This window comes from Dendrobates tinctorius, unplaced genomic scaffold (genome assembly GCF_039654945.1).
Source record: "Dendrobates tinctorius isolate UK_male_01 unplaced genomic scaffold, ASM3965494v1 ptg000069l, whole genome shotgun sequence".
Lineage (NCBI taxonomy): Eukaryota > Metazoa > Chordata > Amphibia > Anura > Dendrobatidae > Dendrobates > Dendrobates tinctorius.
This window is the reverse complement of record NW_027361737.1, coordinates 5,891,918-5,915,732: the sequence shown is the minus strand read 5'-3', so window position 1 is coordinate 5,915,732 and position 23,815 is coordinate 5,891,918. Positions and strand designations below refer to the sequence as shown.

Below are 23,815 nucleotides of genomic sequence, written 5' to 3'. Positions count from 1 at the left end.
ACTGATAGCATCACATGCACCGCACCGCCTGCACCCCAGCACATTACTGACAGCATCACATCCAGCAGCACCGCACCGCCTGCACCCCAGCACATTACTGACAGCATCACATATACCAGCACCGCCTGCACCCCAGCACATTACTGATAGCATCACATCCACCAGCACCGCACCGCCTGCACCCAAGCATATTACTGATAGCATCACATCCACCAGCACCGCACCACCTTCATCCCAGGACATTACTGATAGCATCACATCCACCAGTACCGCACCGCCTGCACCCAAGCATATAACTTATAGCATCACATCCACCAGCACCGCACCACCTGCACCCCAGCACATTACTGACAGAATCATATCCACCAGCACCGCACTGCCTGTACCCCAGCACATTACTGATAGTATCACATACACCAGCACAGCACCGCCTGCACCCCAGCACATTACTGATAGCATCACATCCACCAGCACCGCACCGCCTGCACCCCAGCACATTACTGATAGCATCACATACACCAGCACCGCACCGCCTGTACCCCAGCACATTACTGATAGCATCACATCCACCAGCACCGCACCACCTTCATCCCAGGACATTACTGATAGCATCACATCCACCAGTACTGCACCGCCTGCACCCAAGCATATAACTTATAGCATCACATCCACCAGCACCGCACCACCTGCACCCCAGCACATTACTGACAGAATCATATCCACCAGCACCGCACTGCCTGCACCACAGCACATTACTGATAGTATCACATACACCAGCACAGCACCGCCTGCACCCCAGCACATTACTGATAGCATCACATCCACCAGCACCGCACCGCCTGCACCACAGCACATTACTGATAGCATCACATACACCAGCACCGCACCGCCTGTACCCCAGCACATTACTGATAGCATCAGATCCACCAGCACCGCACCGCCTGCACCACAGCACATTACTGATAGCATCACATCCACCAGCACCGCAACGCTTGCACCCCAGCACATTACTGATAGCATCACATCCACCAGCACAGCACCGCCTGCACATTACTGATAGCATCACATACACCAACACAGCACCGCCTGCACCCCAGCACATTACTGATAGCATCACATCCACCAGCACCGCACCGTTTGCACCACAGCACATTACTGATAGCATCACATCCACCAGCATCGCACCGCCTGCACCACAGCATATTACTAATGGCATCACATGCACCAGCACCTCACCGCCTGCACCCCAGCACATTACTGATAGCATCACATACACCAGCACCGCACCGCCTGCACATTACTGATAGCATCACATCCACCAGCACCGCACCGCCTGCACCACAGCACATTACTGATAGCATCACATCCACCAGCACCGCAACGCTTGCACCCCAGCACATTACTGATAGCTTCACATCCACTAGCACAGCACCGCCTCCACATTACTGATAGCATCACATACACCAGCACAGCACCGCCTGCACCCCAGCACATTACTGATAGCATCACATCCACCAGCACCGCACCGCCTGCACCCCAGCACATTACTGATAGCATCACATACATCAGCACCGCCTGCACATTACTGATAGCATCACAAACACCAGAACCGCACCGCCTGCACATTACTGATAGCATCACATCCACCAGCACCGCACCGCCTGAACCACAGCACATTACTGATAGCATCACATCCACCAGCACCGCACCGCACCGCCTGCACATTACTGATAACATCACATACACCAGCACTGCACCGCCTGCACATTACTGATAGCATCACATACACCACCACCGCACCGCCTGCACCCCAGCACATTACTGATAGCATCACATCCACCAGCACCGCACCGCCTGCACATTACTGATAGCATCAGATACAACAGCACCGCACTGCCTGCACCCCAGCACATTACTGATAGCATCACATCCACCAGCACCGCACCGCCTGCACATTACTGATAGCATCACATACACCAGCACCGCCTGCACCCCAGCACATTACTGATAGCATCACATCCACCAGCACCGCACCGCCTGCACCACAGCACATTACTAATGGCATCACATGCACCAGCACCGTACCTCCTGCACCCCAGCACATTACTGATAGCATCACATGCACCGCACCGCCTGCACCCCAGCACATTACTGATAGCATCACATCCACCAGCACCGCCTGCACCCCAGCACATTACTGATAGCATCACATACACCAGCACCGCACCGCCTGCACCCCAGCACATTACTGATAGCATCACATACACCACCACCGCACCGCCTGCACCCCAGCACATTACTGATAGCATCACATCCACCAGCACCGCACCGCCTTCACATTACTGATAGCATCAGATACAACAGCACCGCACTGCCTGCACCCCAGCACATTACTGATAGCATCACATCCGCCTGCACCCCAGCACATTACTGATAGCATCACATCCACCAGCACCGCACCGCCTGCACCACAGCACATTACTAATGGCATCACATGCACAAGCACCGTACCGCCTGCACCCCAGCACATTACTGACAGCATCACAAACACCAGCACCGCACCGCCTGCACCCCAGCACATTACCGATAGCATCACATCGACCAGCATCGCACATTCCTGACAGCATCAAATCCACCAGCACCGCACCGCCTGCACCACAGCACATTACTGATAGCATCACATCCACCAGCACCGCAACGCTCGCACCCCAGCACATTACTGACAGCGTCACATATACCAGCACCGCACCGCCTGCACCCCAGCACATTACTGATAGCATCACATGCACCGCACCGCCTGCACCCCAGCACATTACTGACAGCATCACATCCACCAGCACCGCACCGCCTGCACATTACTGATAGCATCAGATACAACAGCACCGCACTGCCTGCACCCCAGCACATTACTGAGAGCATCACATCCACCAGCACCGCACCGCCTGGACCCCAGCACATTACTGATAGCATCACATCCACCAGCACCGCACCGCCTGCACCACAGCACATTACTAATGGCATCACATGCACCAGCACCGTACCGCCTGCAGCCCAGCACATTACTGATAGCATCACATGCACCGCACCGCCTGCACCCCAGCACATTACTGATAGCATCACATCCACCAGCACCGCACCGCCTGCTCCCCAGCACATTACTGATAGCATCACATACACCACCACCGCACGGCCTGCACCCCAGCACATTACTGATAGCATCACATACACCACCACCGCACCGCCTGCACCCCAGCACATTACTGATAGCATCACATACACCAGCACCGCACCGCCTGCACATTACTGATAGCATCAGATACAACAGCACCGCACTGCCTGCACCCCAGCACATTACTGATAGCATCACATACACCACCACCGCCTGCACCCCAGCACATTACTGATAGCATCACATGCACCGCACCGCCTGCACCCCAGCACATTACTGATAGCATCACATCCACCAGCACCGCACCGCCTGCACCCCAGCCCATTACTGATAGCATCACATACACCAGCACTGCACCGCCTGCACCCCAGCACATTACTGATAGCATCACATCCACCAGCACCGTACCCCAGCACATTACTGATAGCATCACATCCACCAGCACCACACCGCCTGCACCCCAGCCCATTACTGATAGCATCACATACACCAGCACCGCACCGCCTGCACCCCAGCACATTACTGATAGCATCACATGCACCGCACCGACTGTACCCCAGCACATTACTGATAGCATCACATCCACCAGCACCGCACCGCCTGCACCCTAGCACATTACTGATAGCATCACATCCACCAGCACCGCACCCCAGCCCATTACTGATAGCATCACATACACCAGCATCGCACCGCCTGCACCCCAGCACATTCATGACAGCATCAAATCCATCAGCACCGCAACGCTCGCACCCCAGCACATTACTGACAGCGTCACATATACCAGCACCGCACCGCCTGCACCCCAGCACATTACTGATAGCATCACATCCACCAGCACCGCACCGCCTGCACCACAGCACATTACTAATGGCATCACATGCACAAGCACCGTACCGCCTGCACCCCAGCACATTACTGACAGCATCACAAACACCAGCACCGCACCGCCTGCACATTACCGATAGCATCACATCGACCAGCATCGCACATTCCTGACAGCATCAAATCCACCAGCACCGCACCGCCTGCACCACAGCACATTACTGATAGCATCACATTCACCAGCACCGCCTGCACCCCAGCACATTACTGATAGCATCACATCCACCAGCACCGCACCGCCTGCACCCCAGCACATTACTGATAGCATCACATCCACCAGCACCGCACCGGCTGCACCCCAGCCCATTACTGATAGCATCACGTACAACAGCACCGCCTGCACCCCAGCACATTACTGATAGCATCACGTACACCAGCACCGCACCGCCTGCACCCCAGCACATTACTGATAGCATCACATACACCAGCACCGCACCGCCTGCACCCCAGCCCATTACTGATAGCATCACATACACCAGCACTGCACCGCCTGCACCCCAGCACATTACTGATAGCATCACATCCACCAGCACCGCACCCCAGCATATTACTGATAGCATCACGTACACCAGCACCGCACCGCCTGCACCCCAGCACATTACTGATAGCATCACATACACCAGCACCACACCACCTGCACCCCAGCCCATTACTGATAGCATCAGATACAACAGCACCGCACCGCCTGCACCCCAGCACATTACTGATAGCATCACATCCACCAGTACCGCAACGCTCGCACCCCAGCACATTACTGACAGCGTCACATATACCAGCACCGCACCGCCTGCACCCCAGCACATTACTGATAGCATCACATGCACCGCACCGCCTGCACCCCAGCACATTACTGACAGCATCACATCCAGCAGCACCGCACCGCCTGCACCCCAGCACATTACTGACAGCATCACATATACCAGCACCGCCTGCACCCCAGCACATTACTGATAGCATCACATCCACCAGCACCGCACCGCCTGCACCCAAGCATATTACTGATAGCATCACATCCACCAGCACCGCACCACCTTCATCCCAGGACATTACTGATAGCATCACATCCACCAGTACCGCACCGCCTGCACCCAAGCATATAACTTATAGCATCACATCCACCAGCACCGCACCACCTGCACCCCAGCACATTACTGACAGAATCATATCCACCAGCACCGCACTGCCTGTACCCCAGCACATTACTGATAGTATCACATACACCAGCACAGCACCGCCTGCACCCCAGCACATTACTGATAGCATCACATCCACCAGCACCGCACCGCCTGCACCCCAGCACATTACTGATAGCATCACATACACCAGCACCGCACCGCCTGTACCCCAGCACATTACTGATAGCATCACATCCACCAGCACCGCACCACCTTCATCCCAGGACATTACTGATAGCATCACATCCACCAGTACTGCACCGCCTGCACCCAAGCATATAACTTATAGCATCACATCCACCAGCACCGCACCACCTGCACCCCAGCACATTACTGACAGAATCATATCCACCAGCACCGCACTGCCTGCACCACAGCACATTACTGATAGTATCACATACACCAGCACAGCACCGCCTGCACCCCAGCACATTACTGATAGCATCACATCCACCAGCACCGCACCGCCTGCACCACAGCACATTACTGATAGCATCACATACACCAGCACCGCACCGCCTGTACCCCAGCACATTACTGATAGCATCACATCCACCAGCACCGCACCGCCTGCACCACAGCACATTACTGATAGCATCACATCCACCAGCACCGCAACGCTTGCACCCCAGCACATTACTGATAGCATCACATCCACCAGCACAGCACCGCCTGCACATTACTGATAGCATCACATACACCAGCACAGCACCGCCTGCACCCCAGCACATTACTGATAGCATCACATCCACCAGCACCGCACCGCTTGCACCACAGCACATTACTGATAGCATCACATCCACCAGCATCGCACCGCCTGCACCACAGCATATTACTAATGGCATCACATGCACCAGCACCTCACCGCCTGCACCCCAGCACATTACTGATAGCATCACATACACCAGCACCGCACCGCCTGCACATTACTGATAGCATCACATCCACCAGCACCGCACCGCCTGCACCACAGCACATTACTGATAGCATCACATCCACCAGCACCGCAACGCTTGCACCCCAGCACATTACTGATAGCTTCACATCCACTAGCACAGCACCGCCTCCACATTACTGATAGCATCACATACACCAGCACAGCACCGCCTGCACCCCAGCACATTACTGATAGCATCACATCCACCAGCACCGCACCGCCTGCACCCCAGCACATTACTGATAGCATCACATACATCAGCACCGCCTGCACATTACTGATAGCATCACAAACACCAGAACCGCACCGCCTGCACATTACTGATAGCATCACATCCACCAGCACCGCACCGCCTGAACCACAGCACATTACTGATAGCATCACATCCACCAGCACCGCACCGCACCGCCTGCACATTACTGATAACATCACATACACCAGCACTGCACCGCCTGCACATTACTGATAGCATCACATACACCACCACCGCACCGCCTGCACCCCAGCACATTACTGATAGCATCACATCCACCAGCACCGCACCGCCTGCACATTACTGATAGCATCAGATACAACAGCACCGCACTGCCTGCACCCCAGCACATTACTGATAGCATCACATCCACCAGCACCGCACCGCCTGCACATTACTGATAGCATCACATACACCAGCACCGCCTGCACCCCAGCACATTACTGATAGCATCACATCCACCAGCACCGCACCGCCTGCACCACAGCACATTACTAATGGCATCACATGCACCAGCACCGTACCTCCTGCACCCCAGCACATTACTGATAGCATCACATGCACCGCACCGCCTGCACCCCAGCACATTACTGATAGCATCACATACACCAGCACCGCACCGCCTGCACCCCAGCACATTACTGATAGCATCACATACACCACCACCGCACCGCCTGCACCCCAGCACATTACTGATAGCATCACATCCACCAGCACCGCACCGCCTGCACATTACTGATAGCATCAGATACAACAGCACCGCACTGCCTGCACCCCAGCACATTACTGAGAGCATCACATCCACCAGCACCGCACCGCCTGGACCCCAGCACATTACTGATAGCATCACATCCACCAGCACCGCACCGCCTGCACCACAGCACATTACTAATGGCATCACATGCACCAGCACCGTACCGCCTGCAGCCCAGCACATTACTGATAGCATCACATGCACCGCACCGCCTGCACCCCAGCACATTACTGATAGCATCACATCCACCAGCACCGCACCGCCTGCTCCCCAGCACATTACTGATAGCATCACATACACCACCACCGCACGGCCTGCACCCCAGCACATTACTGATAGCATCACATACACCACCACCGCACCGCCTGCACCCCAGCACATTACTGATAGCATCACATACACCAGCACCGCACCGCCTGCACATTACTGATAGCATCAGATACAACAGCACCGCACTGCCTGCACCCCAGCACATTACTGATAGCATCACATACACCACCACCGCCTGCACCCCAGCACATTACTGATAGCATCACATGCACCGCACCGCCTGCACCCCAGCACATTACTGATAGCATCACATCCACCAGCACCGCACCGCCTGCACCCCAGCCCATTACTGATAGCATCACATACACCAGCACTGCACCGCCTGCACCCCAGCACATTACTGATAGCATCACATCCACCAGCACCGTACCCCAGCACATTACTGATAGCATCACATCCACCAGCACCACACCGCCTGCACCCCAGCCCATTACTGATAGCATCACATACACCAGCACCGCACCGCCTGCACCCCAGCACATTACTGATAGCATCACATGCACCGCACCGACTGTACCCCAGCACATTACTGATAGCATCACATCCACCAGCACCGCACCGCCTGCACCCTAGCACATTACTGATAGCATCACATCCACCAGCACCGCACCCCAGCCCATTACTGATAGCATCACATACACCAGCATCGCACCGCCTGCACCCCAGCACATTCATGACAGCATCAAATCCATCAGCACCGCAACGCTCGCACCCCAGCACATTACTGACAGAGTCACATATACCAGCACCGCACCGCCTGCACCCCAGCACATTACTGATAGCATCACATCCACCAGCACCGCACCGCCTGCACCACAGCACATTACTAATGGCATCACATGCACAAGCACCGTACCGCCTGCACCCCAGCACATTACTGACAGCATCACAAACACCAGCACCGCACCGCCTGCACATTACCGATAGCATCACATCGACCAGCATCGCACATTCCTGACAGCATCAAATCCACCAGCACCGCACCGCCTGCACCACAGCACATTACTGATAGCATCACATCCACCAGCACCGCAACGCTCGCACCCCAGCACATTACTGACAGCGTCACATATACCAGCACCGCACCGCCTGCACCCCAGCACATTACTGATAGCATCACATGCACCGCACCGCCTGCACCCCAGCACATTACTGACAGCATCACATCCACCAGCACCGCACCGCCTGCACATTACTGATAGCATCAGATACAACAGCACCGCACTGCCTGCACCCCAGCACATTACTGATAGCATCACATCCACCAGCACCGCACCGCCTGGACCCCAGCACATTACTGATAGCATCACATCCACCAGCACCGCACCGCCTGCACCACAGTACATTACTAATGGCATCACATGCACCAGCACCGTACCGCCTGCAACCCAGCACATTCCTGACAGCATCAAATCCACCAGCACCGCAACGCTCGCACCCCAGCACATTACTGACAGCGTCACATATACCAGCACCGCACCGCCTGCACCCCAGCACATTACTGATAGCATCACATGCACCGCACCGCCTGCACCCCAGCACATTACTGACAACATCACATCCACCAGCACCGCACCGCCTGCATGCAAGCACATTACTGACAGCATCACATATACCAGCACCGCCTGCACCCCAGCACATTACTGATAGCATCACATCCACCAGCACCGCACCACCTTCACCCCAGGACATTACTGACAGCATCACATCCACCAGTACCGCAACGCCTGCACCCAAGCATATAACTGATAGCATCACATCCACCTGCACCGCACCACCTGCACCCCAGCACATTACTGATAGTATCACATACACCAGCACAGCACCGCCTGCACCCCAGCACATTACTGATAGCATCACATCCACCAGCACCGCACCGCCTGCACCCCAGCACATTACTGATAGCATCACATCCACCAGCACAGCACCGCCTGCACATTACTGATAGCATCACATACACCAGCACAGCACCGCTTGCACCACAGCACATTACTGATAGCATCACATCCACCAGCACCGCACCGCCTGCACCACAGCATATTACTAATGGCATCACATGCACCAGCACCTCACCGCCTGCACCCCAGCACATTACTGATAGCATCACATCCACTAGCACAGCACCGCCTCCACATTACTGATAGCATCACATACACCAGCACAGCACCGCCTGCACCCCAGCACATTACTGATAGCATCACATACATCAGCACCGCCTGCACATTACTGATAGCATCACATACACCAGCACCGCACCGCCTGCACATTACTGATAGCATCACATCCACCAGCACCGCACCGCCTGCACCCAAGCATATAACTGATAGCATCACATCCACCAGCACCGTACCGCCTGCACCCAAGCATATAACTGATAGCATCACATCCAATAAGCACCGCACCACCTGCACCCCAGCACATTACTGATAGCATCACATCCACCAGCACAGCACTGCCTGCACCCCAGCACATTACTGATAGCATCACATCCACCAGCACCGCACCGTCTGCACCCCAGCAAATTACTGATAGCATCACATCCACCAGCACCGCACCACCTGCACCCCAGCATATTACTGATAGCATCACATCCACCAGCACCGCACCGCCTGCACCCCAGCACATTACTGACAGTATCACATCCACCAGCACCGCACCGCCTGCACCCCAGCACATTACTGATAGCATCACATGCACTGCACCGCCTGCACCCCAGCACATTACTGACAGCATAACATACACCAGCACCGCACCACCTGCGCCCCAGCACATTACTGATAGCATCACATCCACCAGCACCGCACCGCCTGTACCCCAGCACATTACTGATAGCATCACATACACCAGCACCATACCGCCTGGACCCCAGCACATTACTGATAGCATCACATCCACCAGCACCGCACCGCCTGCACATTACTGATAGCATCACATCCACCAGCACCGCACCGCCTGCACCCCAGCACATTACTGATAGCATCACATCCACCAGCACCGCACCGCCTTTACCCAAGCATATAACTGATAGCATCACATCCACCAGCACCGCCTGCACCCCAGCACATTACTGATAGCATCACATACACCAGCACAGCACCGCCTGCACCCCAGCACATCAGTGACAGTATCACGTCCACCAGCACCGCACCACCTGCACCCCAGCACATTACTGACAGCATAACATACACCAGCACCGCACCACCTGCACCCCAGCACATTACTGACAGTATCACATTCACCAGCACCGCACTGCCTGCACCCCAGCACATTACTGATAGCATCACATATACCAGCACCGCACCGCCTGAACCCCAGCACATTGCTGATAGCATCACATCCACCAGCACCGCACCGCCTGTACCCCAGCACATTACTGATAGCATCACATATACCAGCACCGCACCGCCTGAACCCCAGCACATTACTGATAGCATCACATCCTCCAGCACCGCACCGCCTGCACCCCAGCACATTACTGATAGCATCACATCCACCAGCACCGCACCGCCTGCACCCCAGCACATTACTGAAAGCATCACATACACCATCACGGCACGGCCTGCAATCCAGCACATTACTGAAAGCATCACATCCACCAGCACCGCACCGCTTGCACCCCAGCACATCACTGATAGTATCACATCCACCAGCACCGCTCCGCCTGCACCCCAGCACATTACTGACAGCATAACATACACCAGCACCGCACCGCCTGCACCCCAGCACATCACTGACAGTATCACATCCACCAGCACCGCACCGCCTGCACCCCAGCACATTACTGATAGCATCACATCCACCAGCACCGCACCACCTGTACCCCAGCACATTACTGATAGCATCACATCCACCAGCACCGCACCGCCTGCACCCCAGCACATTACTGAAAGCATCACATACACCATCACGGCACGGCCTGCAATCCAGCACATTACTGAAAGCATCACATCCACCAGCACCGCACCGCTTGCACCCCAGCACATCACTGATAGTATCACATCCACCAGCACCGCTCCGCCTGCACCCCAGCACATTACTGACAGCATAACATACACCAACACCGCACCGCCTGCACCCCAGCACATCACTGACAGTATCACATCCACCAGCACCGCACCGCCTGCACCCCAGCACATTACTGATAGCATCACATCCACCAGCACCGCACCACCTGTACCCCAGCACATTACTGCCAGCATAACATACACCAGCACCACACCACCTGTACCCCAGCACATTACTGATAGCATCATATCCACCAGCACTGCACCGCCTGCACCCCAGCACATTACTGACAGCATCACATACACGAGCACCGCAACGCCTGCACCCCAGCACATTACTGATAGCATCACATCCACCAGCACCACACCGCCTGCACCCCAGCACATTACTGACAGCATCACATACACCAGCACCGCACCGCCTGCACCCCAGCACATTACTGACAGCATCACATCCACTAGCACCGCACCGCCTGCACCCCAGCACATTACTGATAGCATCACATGCACTGCACCGCACTGCCTGCACCCCAGCACATTACTGATAGCATCACATCCACCAGCACCGCAACGCCTGCACCCCAGCACATTACTGATAGCATCACATCCACCAGCACCGCACCGGCTGCACCCAAGCATATAACTGATAGCATCACATCCACCAGCACCGCACCACCTGCACCCCAGCACATTACTGATAGCATCACATACACCAGCACCGCACCGCCTGCACCCCAGCACATTACTGATAGCATCACATACACCAGCACCGCACCGCCTGCACCCCAGCCCATTACTGATAGCATCACATACACCAGCACAGCACCGACTGCACCCCAGCACATTACTGACAGCATCACATACACCAGCACCGCACCACCTGCACCCAGCACATTACTGACAGCATCACATCCACCAGCACCGCACCGCCTGCACCCAAGCATATAACTGATAGCATCACATCCACCAGCACCGCACCACCTGCACCCCAGCACATTACTGATAGCATCACATCCACCAGCACCGCACTGCCTGCACCCCAGCACATTACTGATAGCATCACATACACCAGCACCGCCTGCACCCCAGCACATTACTGATAGCATCACATCCACCAGCACCGCACCGCCTGCACCCCAGCACATTACTGATAGCATCACATCCACCAGCACCGCACCGGCTGCACCCCAGCCCATTACTGATAGCATCACGTACACCAGCACCGCACCGCCTGCACCCCAGCACATTACTGATAGCATCACATACACCAGCACCGCCTGCACCCCAGCCCATTACTGATAGCATCACATACACCAGCACTGCACCGCCTGCACCCCAGCACATTACTGATAGCATCACATCCACCAGCACCGCACCCCAGCACATTACTGATAGCATCACATCCACCAGCACCACACCACCTGCACCCCAGCCCATTACTGATAGCATCACATACACCAGCACCGCACCGCCTGCACCACAGCACATTACTGATAGCATCACATCCACCAGCACCGCAACGCTCGCACCCCAGCACATTACTGACAGCGTCACATATACCAGCACCGCACCGCCTGCACCCCAGCACATTACTGATAGCATCACATGCACGGCACCGCCTGCACCCCAGCACATTACTGACAGCATCACATCCAGCAGCACCGCACCGCCTGCACCCCAGCACATTACTGACAGCATCACATATACCAGCACCGCCTGCACCCCAGCACATTACTGATAGCATCACATCCACCAGCACCGCACCGCCTGCACCCAAGCATATTACTGATAGCATCATATCCACCAGCACCGCACCACCTTCATCCCAGGACATTACTGATAGCATCACATCCACCAGTACCGCACCGCCTGCACCCAAGCATATAACTTATAGCATCACATCCACCAGCACCGCACCACCTGCACCCCAGCACATTACTGATAGTATCACATACACCAGCACAGCACCGCCTGCACCCCAGCACATTACTGATAGCATCACATCCACCAGCACCGCACCGCCTGCACCCCAGCACATTACTGATAGCATCACATACACCAGCACCGCACCGCAACGCCTGTACCCCAGCACATTACTGATAGCATCACATCCACCAGCACCGCACCGCCTGCACCACAGCACATTACTGATAGCATCACATCCACCAGCACCGCAACGCTTGCACCCCAGCACATTACTGATAGCATCACATCCACCAGCACAGCACCGCCTGCACATTACTGATAGCATCACATACACCAGCACAGCACCGCCTGCACCCCAGCACATTACTGATAGCATCACATCCACCAGCACCGCACCGCTTGAACCACAGCACATTACTGATAGCATCACATCTACCAGCATCGCACCGCCTGTACCACAGCATATTACTAATGGCATCACATGCACCAGCACCTCACCGCCTGCACCCCAGCACATTACTGATAGCATCACATACACCAGCACCGCACCGCCTGCACATTACTGATAGCATCACATCCACCAGCACCGCACCGCCTGCACCACAGCACATTACTGATAGCATCACATCCACCAGCACCGCAATGCTTGCACCCCAGCACATTACTGATAGCTTCACATCCACTAACACAGCACCGCCTCCACATTACTGATAGCATCACATACACCAACACAGCACCGCCTGCACCCCAGCACATTACTGATAGCATCACATCCACCAGCACCGCACCGCCTGCACCCCAGCACATTACTGATAGCATCACATACATCAGCACCGCCTGCACATTACTGATAGCATCACATACACCAGAACCGCACCGCCTGCACATTACTGATAGCATCACATCCACCAGCACCGCACCGCCTGAACCACAGCACATTACTGATAGCATCACATCCACCAGCACCGCAACGCTTGCACCCCAGCACATTACTGATAGCTTCACATCCACTAGCACAGCACCGCCTCCACATTACTGATAGCATCACATACACCAGCACAGCACCGCCTGCACCCCAGCACATTACTGATAGCATCACATCCACCAGCACCGCACCGCCTGCACCACAACACATTACTAATGGCATCACATATACCAGCATCGCACCGCCAGCACATTACTGATAGCATCACATCCACCAGCACCGCCTGCACATTACTGATAGCATCACATCCACCAGCACCGCACCGCACCGCCTGCACATTACTGATAGCATCACATACACCAGCACTGCACCGCCTGCACATTACTGATAGCATCACATACACCACCACCGCACCGCCTGCACCCCAGCACATTACTGATAGCATCACATCCACCAGCACCGCACCGCACCGCCTGCACATTACTGATAGCATCAGATACAACAGCACCGCACTGCCTGCACCCCAGCACATTACTGATAGCATCACATCCACCAGCACCGCACCGCCTGCACATTACTGATAGCATCACATACACCAGCACCGCCTGCACCCCAGCACATTACTGATAGCATCACATCCACCAGCACCGCACCGCCTGCACCACAGCACATTACTAATGGCATCACATGCACCAGCACCGTACCTCCTGCACCCCAGCACATTACTGATAGCATCACATGCACCGCACCGCCTGCACCCCAGCACATTACTGATAGCATCACATCCACCAGCACCGCCTGCACCCCAGCACAATACTGATAGCATCACATACACCAGCACCGCACCGCCTGCACCCCAGCACATTACTGATAGCATCACATACACGAGCACCGCACCGCCTGCACCACAGCACATTACTGATAGCATCACATCCACCAGCACCGCACCGCCTGCACATTACTGATAGCATCAGATACAACAGCACCGCACTGCCTGCACCCCAGCACATTACTGATAGCATCACATCCGCCTGCACCCCAGCACATTACTGATAGCATCACATCCACCAGCACCGCACCGCCTGCACCACAGCACATTACTAATGGCATCACATGCACCAGCACCGCACCGCCTGCACCCCAGCACATTACCGATAGCATCACATCGACCTGCATCGCACATTCCTGACAGCATCAAATCCACCAGCACCGCACCGCCTGCACCACAGCACATTACTGATAGCATCACATCCACCAGCACCGCAACGCTCGCACCCCAGCACATTACTGACAGCGTCACATATACCAGCACCGCACCGCCTGCACCCCAGCACATTACTGATAGCATCACATGCACCGCACCGCCTGCACATTACTGACAGCATCACATCCACCAGCACCGCACCGCCTGCACATTACTGATAGCATCAGATACAACAGCACCGCACTGCCTGCACCCCAGCACATTACTGATAGCATCACATCCACCAGCACCGCACCGCCTGGACCCCAGCACATTACTGATAGCATCACATCCACCAGCACCGCACCGCCTGCACCACAGTACATTACTAATGGCATCACATGCACCAGCACCGTACCGCCTGCAGCCCAGCACATTACTGATAGCATCACATGCACCGCACCGCCTGCACCCCAGCACATTACTGATAGCATCACATCAACCAGCACCGCACCGCCTGCTCCCCAGCACATTACTGATAGCATCACATACACCACCACCGCACCGCCTGCACCCCAGCACATTACTGATAGCATCACATACACCAGCACCGCACCGCCTGCACATTACTGATAGCATCAGATACAACAGCACCGCACTGCCTGCACCCCAGCACATTACTGATAGCATCACATACACCACCACCGCCTGCACCCCAGCACATTACTGATAGCATCACATGCACCGCACCGCCTGCACCCCAGCCCATTACTGATAGCATCACATACACCACCACCGCACCGCCTGCACCCCAGCACATTACTGATAGCATCACATACACCAGCACCGCACCGCCTGCACCCCAGCACATTACTGATAGCATCACATACACCAGCACCGCACCGCCTGCACCCCAGCACATTACTGATAGCATCACATACACCAGCACCGCACCGCCTGCACCCCAGCACATGACTGGACAGGACTCCGGATACTCAGGGGAGCTGACAGGTTACACCAGAGGTCTCAAACACGCGGCCCGTGGTGCACCACATGTCTCATCCCCTGAGGCAGGTAGAAGGGAAAAGGTACGAATTCAGGATCGTGCGATGGCTGCTATGTGTGTACAGGACCTGTGATGAGGTGACAGGAGGAGGGTCACATGATCAGGGGCCTCACTGTATGTTGGACGTTGCTGGTTGTCATTGTGCTGGATGCGGTAAGTTTATATGTGGGGTCAGGAGGGGTTTACAGGGTGAATGTAGCAGAGCCGTGTGTATATGAGGTGTATGGAGCGGAGTTGTGTCTATGAAGTGTACGGAGCGGAGCCATGTGTGTACGAGGTGTACAGAGCAGAGCTGCGTGTGTACGAGGTGTACGGAGTGGAGCCGCCGTGTGTGTACGAGGACCGAGGTGTACGGAGCGGAGCCATGTGTGTACGAGGTGTACAGAGCAGAGCTGCGTGTGTACGAGGTGTACGGAGTGGAGCCGCCGTGTGTGTACGAGGACCGAGAGTGGAGCCATGTGTATACGAGGTGTACAGAGCGGAGCCGCGTGTGTATGAGGTGTGCTGAGCGGAGATGTGCGTGTATTTTGGCATGAGGTGAGCCCAATTTGAAAATTTGCACCGGGGCCCATAACTTTGTAGTTACGCCACTGCTCACACTAGGAGTGATCCGCTCCGTAGTAGCTGCGGCCCTGCGTGATGACATCCCTCTGGCGCTGTGTAATGACATCACGCCAGAGTGCAGGCGTGACTTTCCCCCCATTGCTGGATTTTGCAGGTGACTGTGGCAGTGCGTGTACAGCGAGATGATAGCGCAGGCTCACATGCAGAGCCGACACTATCATCCACTGAGGTAAGCTGTACATCGCAGCTGACAACCTATTTTAACGGCCACGATCGGTATTAGCATCAATTGCAGCCGTTTCACCCCAGAGATACCGCTATCAATCATGACTGTATTAAGTTGTAGATTGTAAGCCTGCGAGCAGGGACCTCACTCCTAATGTCACTGTTTAAATTGTCTTAACTTGTATTGAATTTATTGTCTGTACATGTCCCTGCTTAATTGTAAAGTGCTGCGGAATATGTTGGCGCTATATAAATAAAAATTATTATTATTATATTAAGTTTGAAAGGAATGCGACCCGCCAGCTTAAATTTTTTTTTATGTGCAGCCCCTTTACTCTGCCGAGTTTGAGACCCCTGTGTTACACAGTGCTGCATATATGCAGGGGAGGGGATTGTTTTTTGGGTGGATTTGTTATGTGGGATCCTGCCAAGCAGAGACAATTGTGGGTTCAGGCCTGATCATACTGAAGAATCACAGAGTATATCCATATATACAGAGAAACACATACCATACACTACATACTATAGATACATACACAGGAAACCATACACAATACACAAATTACATTCCATATACTCGCGTGTGCTGCAGCACAGGCTTCTCAGAGGTTAGTGCTCCACATCGGCCCCAGCACAGGAGGACTAGGGAGCTGCTGCCTCCATTGAGTCTTTGCAGACAGGATGTCCCCCTCCCTCTCCTCTTGGTCCGACTGCATCCTGGAATTGATCTCAGGATGGCAGCTGCAGGGGAGTTATGGAGGGGACAGTGTACAGAGGCACCAGCAGGCAGGGGCAGCAGCTATTCTCAGGAATGATGGGGGCTGAGGGTTCTTCCTGCAGTGGAGGGAGCAGCACTACATCTGGAGTTAGGATGGAGCAGCATCAGTTTGTGACACTGCCACCTACTGGCCACTATAATTTCACACACTGAGGAGATTTCTGGCCCTTTCTGGCTCCGAGCTCCTTCTGCTTTGTCCCTCATTAGCCGGAGGGTGAGGGCGACAGAAGACAGAGGAGCCAGTGCTGTAGGCGGCACCGAGCTCTCCACAGAAGCAATGCTCAGGACTTTGTGCATTGGGTCTCCTGCACTGAGCGCTCCCACTGCCGCCCAGCAGGTGGCGCCGCCTGAGGCAACAAGCTCAAGTTGCATCATTAGGCTGTGTGCCCACGTTGCGGATTCTGCTGCGTTTTCGCAGCGGTTTTGGCCCTGCGGAAACGCAGCAGTTCTGCTGACCTAGTACAGTACAATGAAACCCTATGGGTTTTCAAAAACGCTGTGCTCACGCTGCGGTTTTTTCCGCGCGGTTTTCCTGCGGTTTACAAACCGCAGCATGTCAATTGTTTTGGCGGTTTCCGCAGCGGTTTGACACCTTTAACATAGTAGAGGTGTGAAACCGCATGGCAAAACCGCAGGTAAAGTGACCTGCGGTTCTGCGCGGAAAAAAACGCAGCTGAATCTGCAACGTGTGCACATAGCCTTAGGGTGTGTGCACACGCTGCGGATTCTGCTATGGTTCCACAGCAGATTTGGCCGCTGCGAGTCCGCAGTTTTTGCTGTGGTGTACAGTACCATTATTCCTTCTGGGAATAAAAAAAACACTGTGCAGACGGTGCAGATTTTTCCGTGCGGTTTTGAAACCGCAGAAAGAATTGACATGTCAATTCTTTCTGCGTATTCCGCTGCGGTTTGCCATCTCCTCCATTGTGGAGATGAAAAACCGCAGGGCAAAACCGCAGAGCAATCCGCAGGTAAAACCGCAGGTCTTTTGACCTGCAGATTTACCTGCGGATTTTACAAAATCCGCGCTGCCAAATCCGCTCCCCAATCCGCAGCGTGTGCACGTACCCTTATAGGTGCGCCCCTGACCACAGCATCTCTCACCCAAAAATGATGGCCACGTTATTATACGCCTTCCCCCTACCTGCATTATGAGCTATTGCCTCCAAATTTTTCCCCATCTCCAGTGCCGTATTTGCCACTATGCACCAGAGGGCAAGTGCCTGGGGCAGCAGGTTGTCGGGGGGGCTGCCTCACCGTGAGGGAGGAAAAAAAGTATCCCTTCATACCCACGTTGTATCAAGTGCCAAAACTGGCATCTTTTGGAGGGGAGCATTGTAGTTGGGAGTTCGAGATGTAATTGCAGATGCAGCATGGGCAGAGTAGCGCCTATCAGCCTCCTGCCAGACAGAAAATTGTGATGTGATGACGTCATGCCCATGTGGAGGAGCCATCATGAAGATTGCAGGAGGTTATTTTCTCCTTTCAGGAAACATCAGCAACTGGAGAAGATGCGGGACACTAGTGACAGGTAGGGTACATGGATTGCAAGCTGTATGTGGGATACATGGGGTGCACACTATATTTGAGGTACATGGGGTGCAGATTATATGTGGAGCATACAGGGGTGCAGATTATATGTGGAGCACATAGGGGTGCAAGCTGTATGTGGAGTACATGGGGTGCAGAGTATATGTGGAGTGCATAGGGGTCCAAGCTGTGGGTGGAGCGCAAGGGATGCTGATTATATATGGGGCACATAGGGGTGCAAGCTGTTGGTGGGGTACCTAGGGTGTAGACTGCATGTGGGGCACAGAGGGTTTAAGCGGTATGTGGGGCGTAAGGGGGTGCAGACTATATGTGGGTACGTGTGGATGGAAGCTGTGCTGTGTGTGTGGGGTACATGGGGGTAGGCTGTATTAGGTATATCTGCAGTGCAAGCTGTATGTGGGGTACATGGGATGCAAGCTGTATGAGTTATATGGGGGGTGAAAGCTGTGTCGGGTACATTGTGTGCAGACTATGTGGGGTAATTGGGGTGCAAGCTGTGTGTAAAATACATGGGAGTGCAGACTATACGTAGGGTACATGGGGGTGCATGCTGTGTGTGGGGGACATGGGGTGCAGGGTCTATGTTGGGTACATGGGGGTGTTAGCTGTTTGTGGGGTACATGGAGGTGCAAGGTGTGTGTGAGGTACATGCGGGTACAAGCTGCGTGTGGGGTACATGGTGATGCAAGCTGTATGTGGGGTGCATGGGGGTGCAAGCTGTATGCTGTGTATTTGGGGGTACAGACAATATGTGAGGTACATGAGGATGCAGGCTGTATGTGGGGTGCATGGGAGTACAGGCTGAATGTGGTTTGTTTGGGGGTGTAAGCTATGTGTAAAGTACAGGGCAGTGCAAACTGTATGTGGGACGTGGGGGTGCAAGCTGTTTGTAAACTACATGGGGGTGCAGGCTAAATGTGAGGTACATTGGGGTGGTGCAAGCTGTGTGATGTAGTGTCCCAAAGGAGGGGGAGACACAGGAGAAGGAACGCACTCCTGAGTGGACCTGAAGTTACAAGTAAGGCAGACTTTATGTTGTATAAAGCACTCCCCATAGGCCTCCACACAATATAATATACTCCCCATAGGCAAACGCTATATAGTATAATGCACTCCCCATAAGTAAATGTTATATAGTATAATGCACTCCCCATAGGTAAACGTTATATAGTATAATGCACTCCCCATAGGTAAATGCTATACAGTATAATGCACTCCCCATAGGTAAATGCAATATAGTATAATGCACTCCCCATAGGTAAACATTATATAGTATAATGCACTCCTCATAGGTAAACGTTATATAGTATAATGCACTCCCCATAGGTAAATGCTATACAGTATAATGCACTCCCCCCTAGGTAAATGTTATATAGTATAATTCACTCCCCATAGGTAAACGTTATATAGTATAATGCACTCCTCATAGGTAAACGTTATATAGTATAATGCACTCCCCATAGGTAAATGCTATACAGTATAATGCACTCCCCCCTAGGTAAATGTTATATAGTATAATTCACTCCCCATAGGTAAACGTTATATAGTATAATGCACTCCTCATGGGCCTTTATGTAGTAAAATGTACTTCCTGTAAGCAGGATCTATGTAGTATAATGCACTCCTCATAAAAAATCTCAGGACAGCGGGCACGGTGACATCATTACTTGGCAGTGTCTGCGTCAGTGCCATCAGAAGCAGTGGGGGGATGATGGGAGAGGGAGCGTGATACTCTCATCATTGCTTTCAACTCTATCGGCATTCAGTTGGTTCAGTTGAACTTGCAATATCCGGTGGTCCGGCTCATAGCGGCTGGATGGCTATGCGGGGAGATGAAGTCTCCCTGCTCTGCCTCCGAGTTTAATTGTGCTGCGCACGCCCATCCAGTTAGCAGTAGCGTAGCTCGCGGTGGGCCTCTCAGAGCATGGGGCCCGGGGCGACCGTCCCCACTGCCCCCCTCCAGTAGCTAAGCTACTGCCAGGAGGATTTATATCTTCTGTCCGGGTAGGAGGCTGATGAGCGCTGCATGGGCACTTACAAGTACATCTCGAACGCCCAACCTCAACGTATAAAAAAAATTCAGATTCTAAATAAAGAAACAATATAGGATACACACTGGCGCTCCACCATAAGAAAAACCGCTAGAGTAGCTGCAAGTGACAACAGGTACTGTGCCAGATTGTTTGCACTTTATCTAACAGGTCTTGCACAGTACCTGTTCTCACTTGCAGCTACTCTAGCGGTTTTTCTTACGGTGGAGCGCCAGTGTGTATCCTATGATAGATTTTATGTTTCCATATATATTGGTCTCCAGAGTGCTGCTGCACGCCTCCTTTTTGCAAGTTATATACTGTACATTGTATATATGAGAATTTGTATAGAAAGCTATTTCCAGGTCAGATTCATCAGTTGCTGTGAACGGTGATGTCATAGACTAGAATGTCCTGAGCCTGTGCAGTGTGACCTCAGCGTCGGAGTGTGAGCAGGCTGCGGCTAACTCTCCTGTCTCGGGTTATTAGTAGTTTCTATAAGTTTTCAGTCTTTTCCTCTATACAATGACGATGTCTTGCTTTTCTCTTTCTTCACTCCCGTCTCTGAGATCAGCACTCCGCCATTTACTTGTACCTGTTACACCGGATAAAATCTTTTTCCTATTTATTTTAAACCATTTCCAGTGCGATTGACGAGAGATTTTATTTCTTGACGATTGACGAGAGATTTTATTATTTCCACTGGAGGAGATCATTTCACATTGGATCATGGATGTAAGTGATGAATTACCATCTAGAATGGAAAAGTCGGGGCTGATAGTCGTATGTCAGCACAATAGACGCACAACCCTCATCACACCAAATATTCTGATCATTCTTTCTACATTTACAGGTTTCATCTTCCAATGCTGACGATGGATTCCAGTAAGTAAATCTTCATTAGAAGTGTGTGATCTCTAGAATCCTATAGATTTTATCATTGCTTTTAGGGGGTTTTGCGTTTTGTGTCCCTTTACATTTTTCTTTTCTTTCTGCTGGATGATACAATAATTAGCTTCCGTCTGAAGGGGTAGATCTTGAAATCTTACTGCATGGAAAATAAATCATCAAATGGCGCTGGTGGTCCACACAGCTAATAAAGGGGGTCCCAATAAGGGGAGATAGCAGCTCAATAGTCCTTACTAAAACATAGGACAATGAGTTGTGTGCCGAGGACTGTTATACATTCTGCTATGTAGTGAGATATATGTATACAGCTCACATGTGGACAGGAGGTTCTAGCAGAGCTTTCCTATTGTCAGCAGCCCGCTGCCTTCATTATATAAAGTTCCCACAGTCACTGGGGTAGTTATACAGCTATGGAGCAGAAATCATGGAGGGCTTTATTACAGACGGTCATCTCTGGCTTGGATGCACCAAGAAATTGCATTTTTGGAGAAAATTATAGTAGATTTTTCTGGAGCAGAGGACACCCCTGTTCTCTAACGTTTCACCCATTACGTATGATTTATTTGTAAGTGTCATAAGTGAAAAAGGAAGTTACACATTATTGTGCAAATATGGAACAAGTCATCGTTTGTGACTTTTTGGCATAAGGAGAATGAGTTACAAATCTTACACTTGTGTTTTTATTCTTACAGGATTGATGATGGTCCAGATATGATGTACAGTCATATGTTAAATTTTGGGCACCCTTATTAATGTTAACCTTTTTTCTTTATAACAATTTTGGTTTTTGCAACAGCTATTTCAGTTTCATATATCTAATAACTGATGGACTCAGTTATATTTCTGGATTCAAATGAGGTTTATTCTACTAACAGAAAATGTGCAATCTGCATTTAAACAAAATTTGACCGGTGCAAAAGTATGGGCACCCTTATCATTTTCTTGATTTGAACACTCCTAACTACTTTTTACTGACTTCCTGAAGCACTAAATTGGTTTTGTAACCTCATTGAGCTTTGAACTTCATAGCCAGGTATATCAAATCATGAGAAAAGGTATTTAAGGTGGCCACTTGCAAGTAGTTCTCCCATTTGATTCTCCTATGAAGAGTGGCATCATGGGCTCCTCAAAACAACTCTCAAATGATCTGAAAA

The 23,815-nt window shown here is 52.9% G+C and overlaps 1 long non-coding RNA gene across 4 annotated transcripts in view; it reads right to left on the bottom strand.

Moving 5' to 3' along the window:
- LOC141095199 (uncharacterized) overlaps window positions 1-18,144 on the bottom strand; it is a 104,668-nt gene extending 86,524 nt beyond the window's left edge. For 3 of the 4 annotated variants that reach the window (XR_012233330.1, XR_012233331.1, XR_012233329.1), the window contains exon 1: window positions 17,960-18,144. This is a non-coding gene — a long non-coding RNA (uncharacterized lncRNA). The remainder of the gene's footprint in view (window positions 1-17,959) is intronic. The other variant, XR_012233332.1, reaches the window with a different exon arrangement.
- Window positions 18,145-23,815: the final 5,671 nt, after the last annotated feature.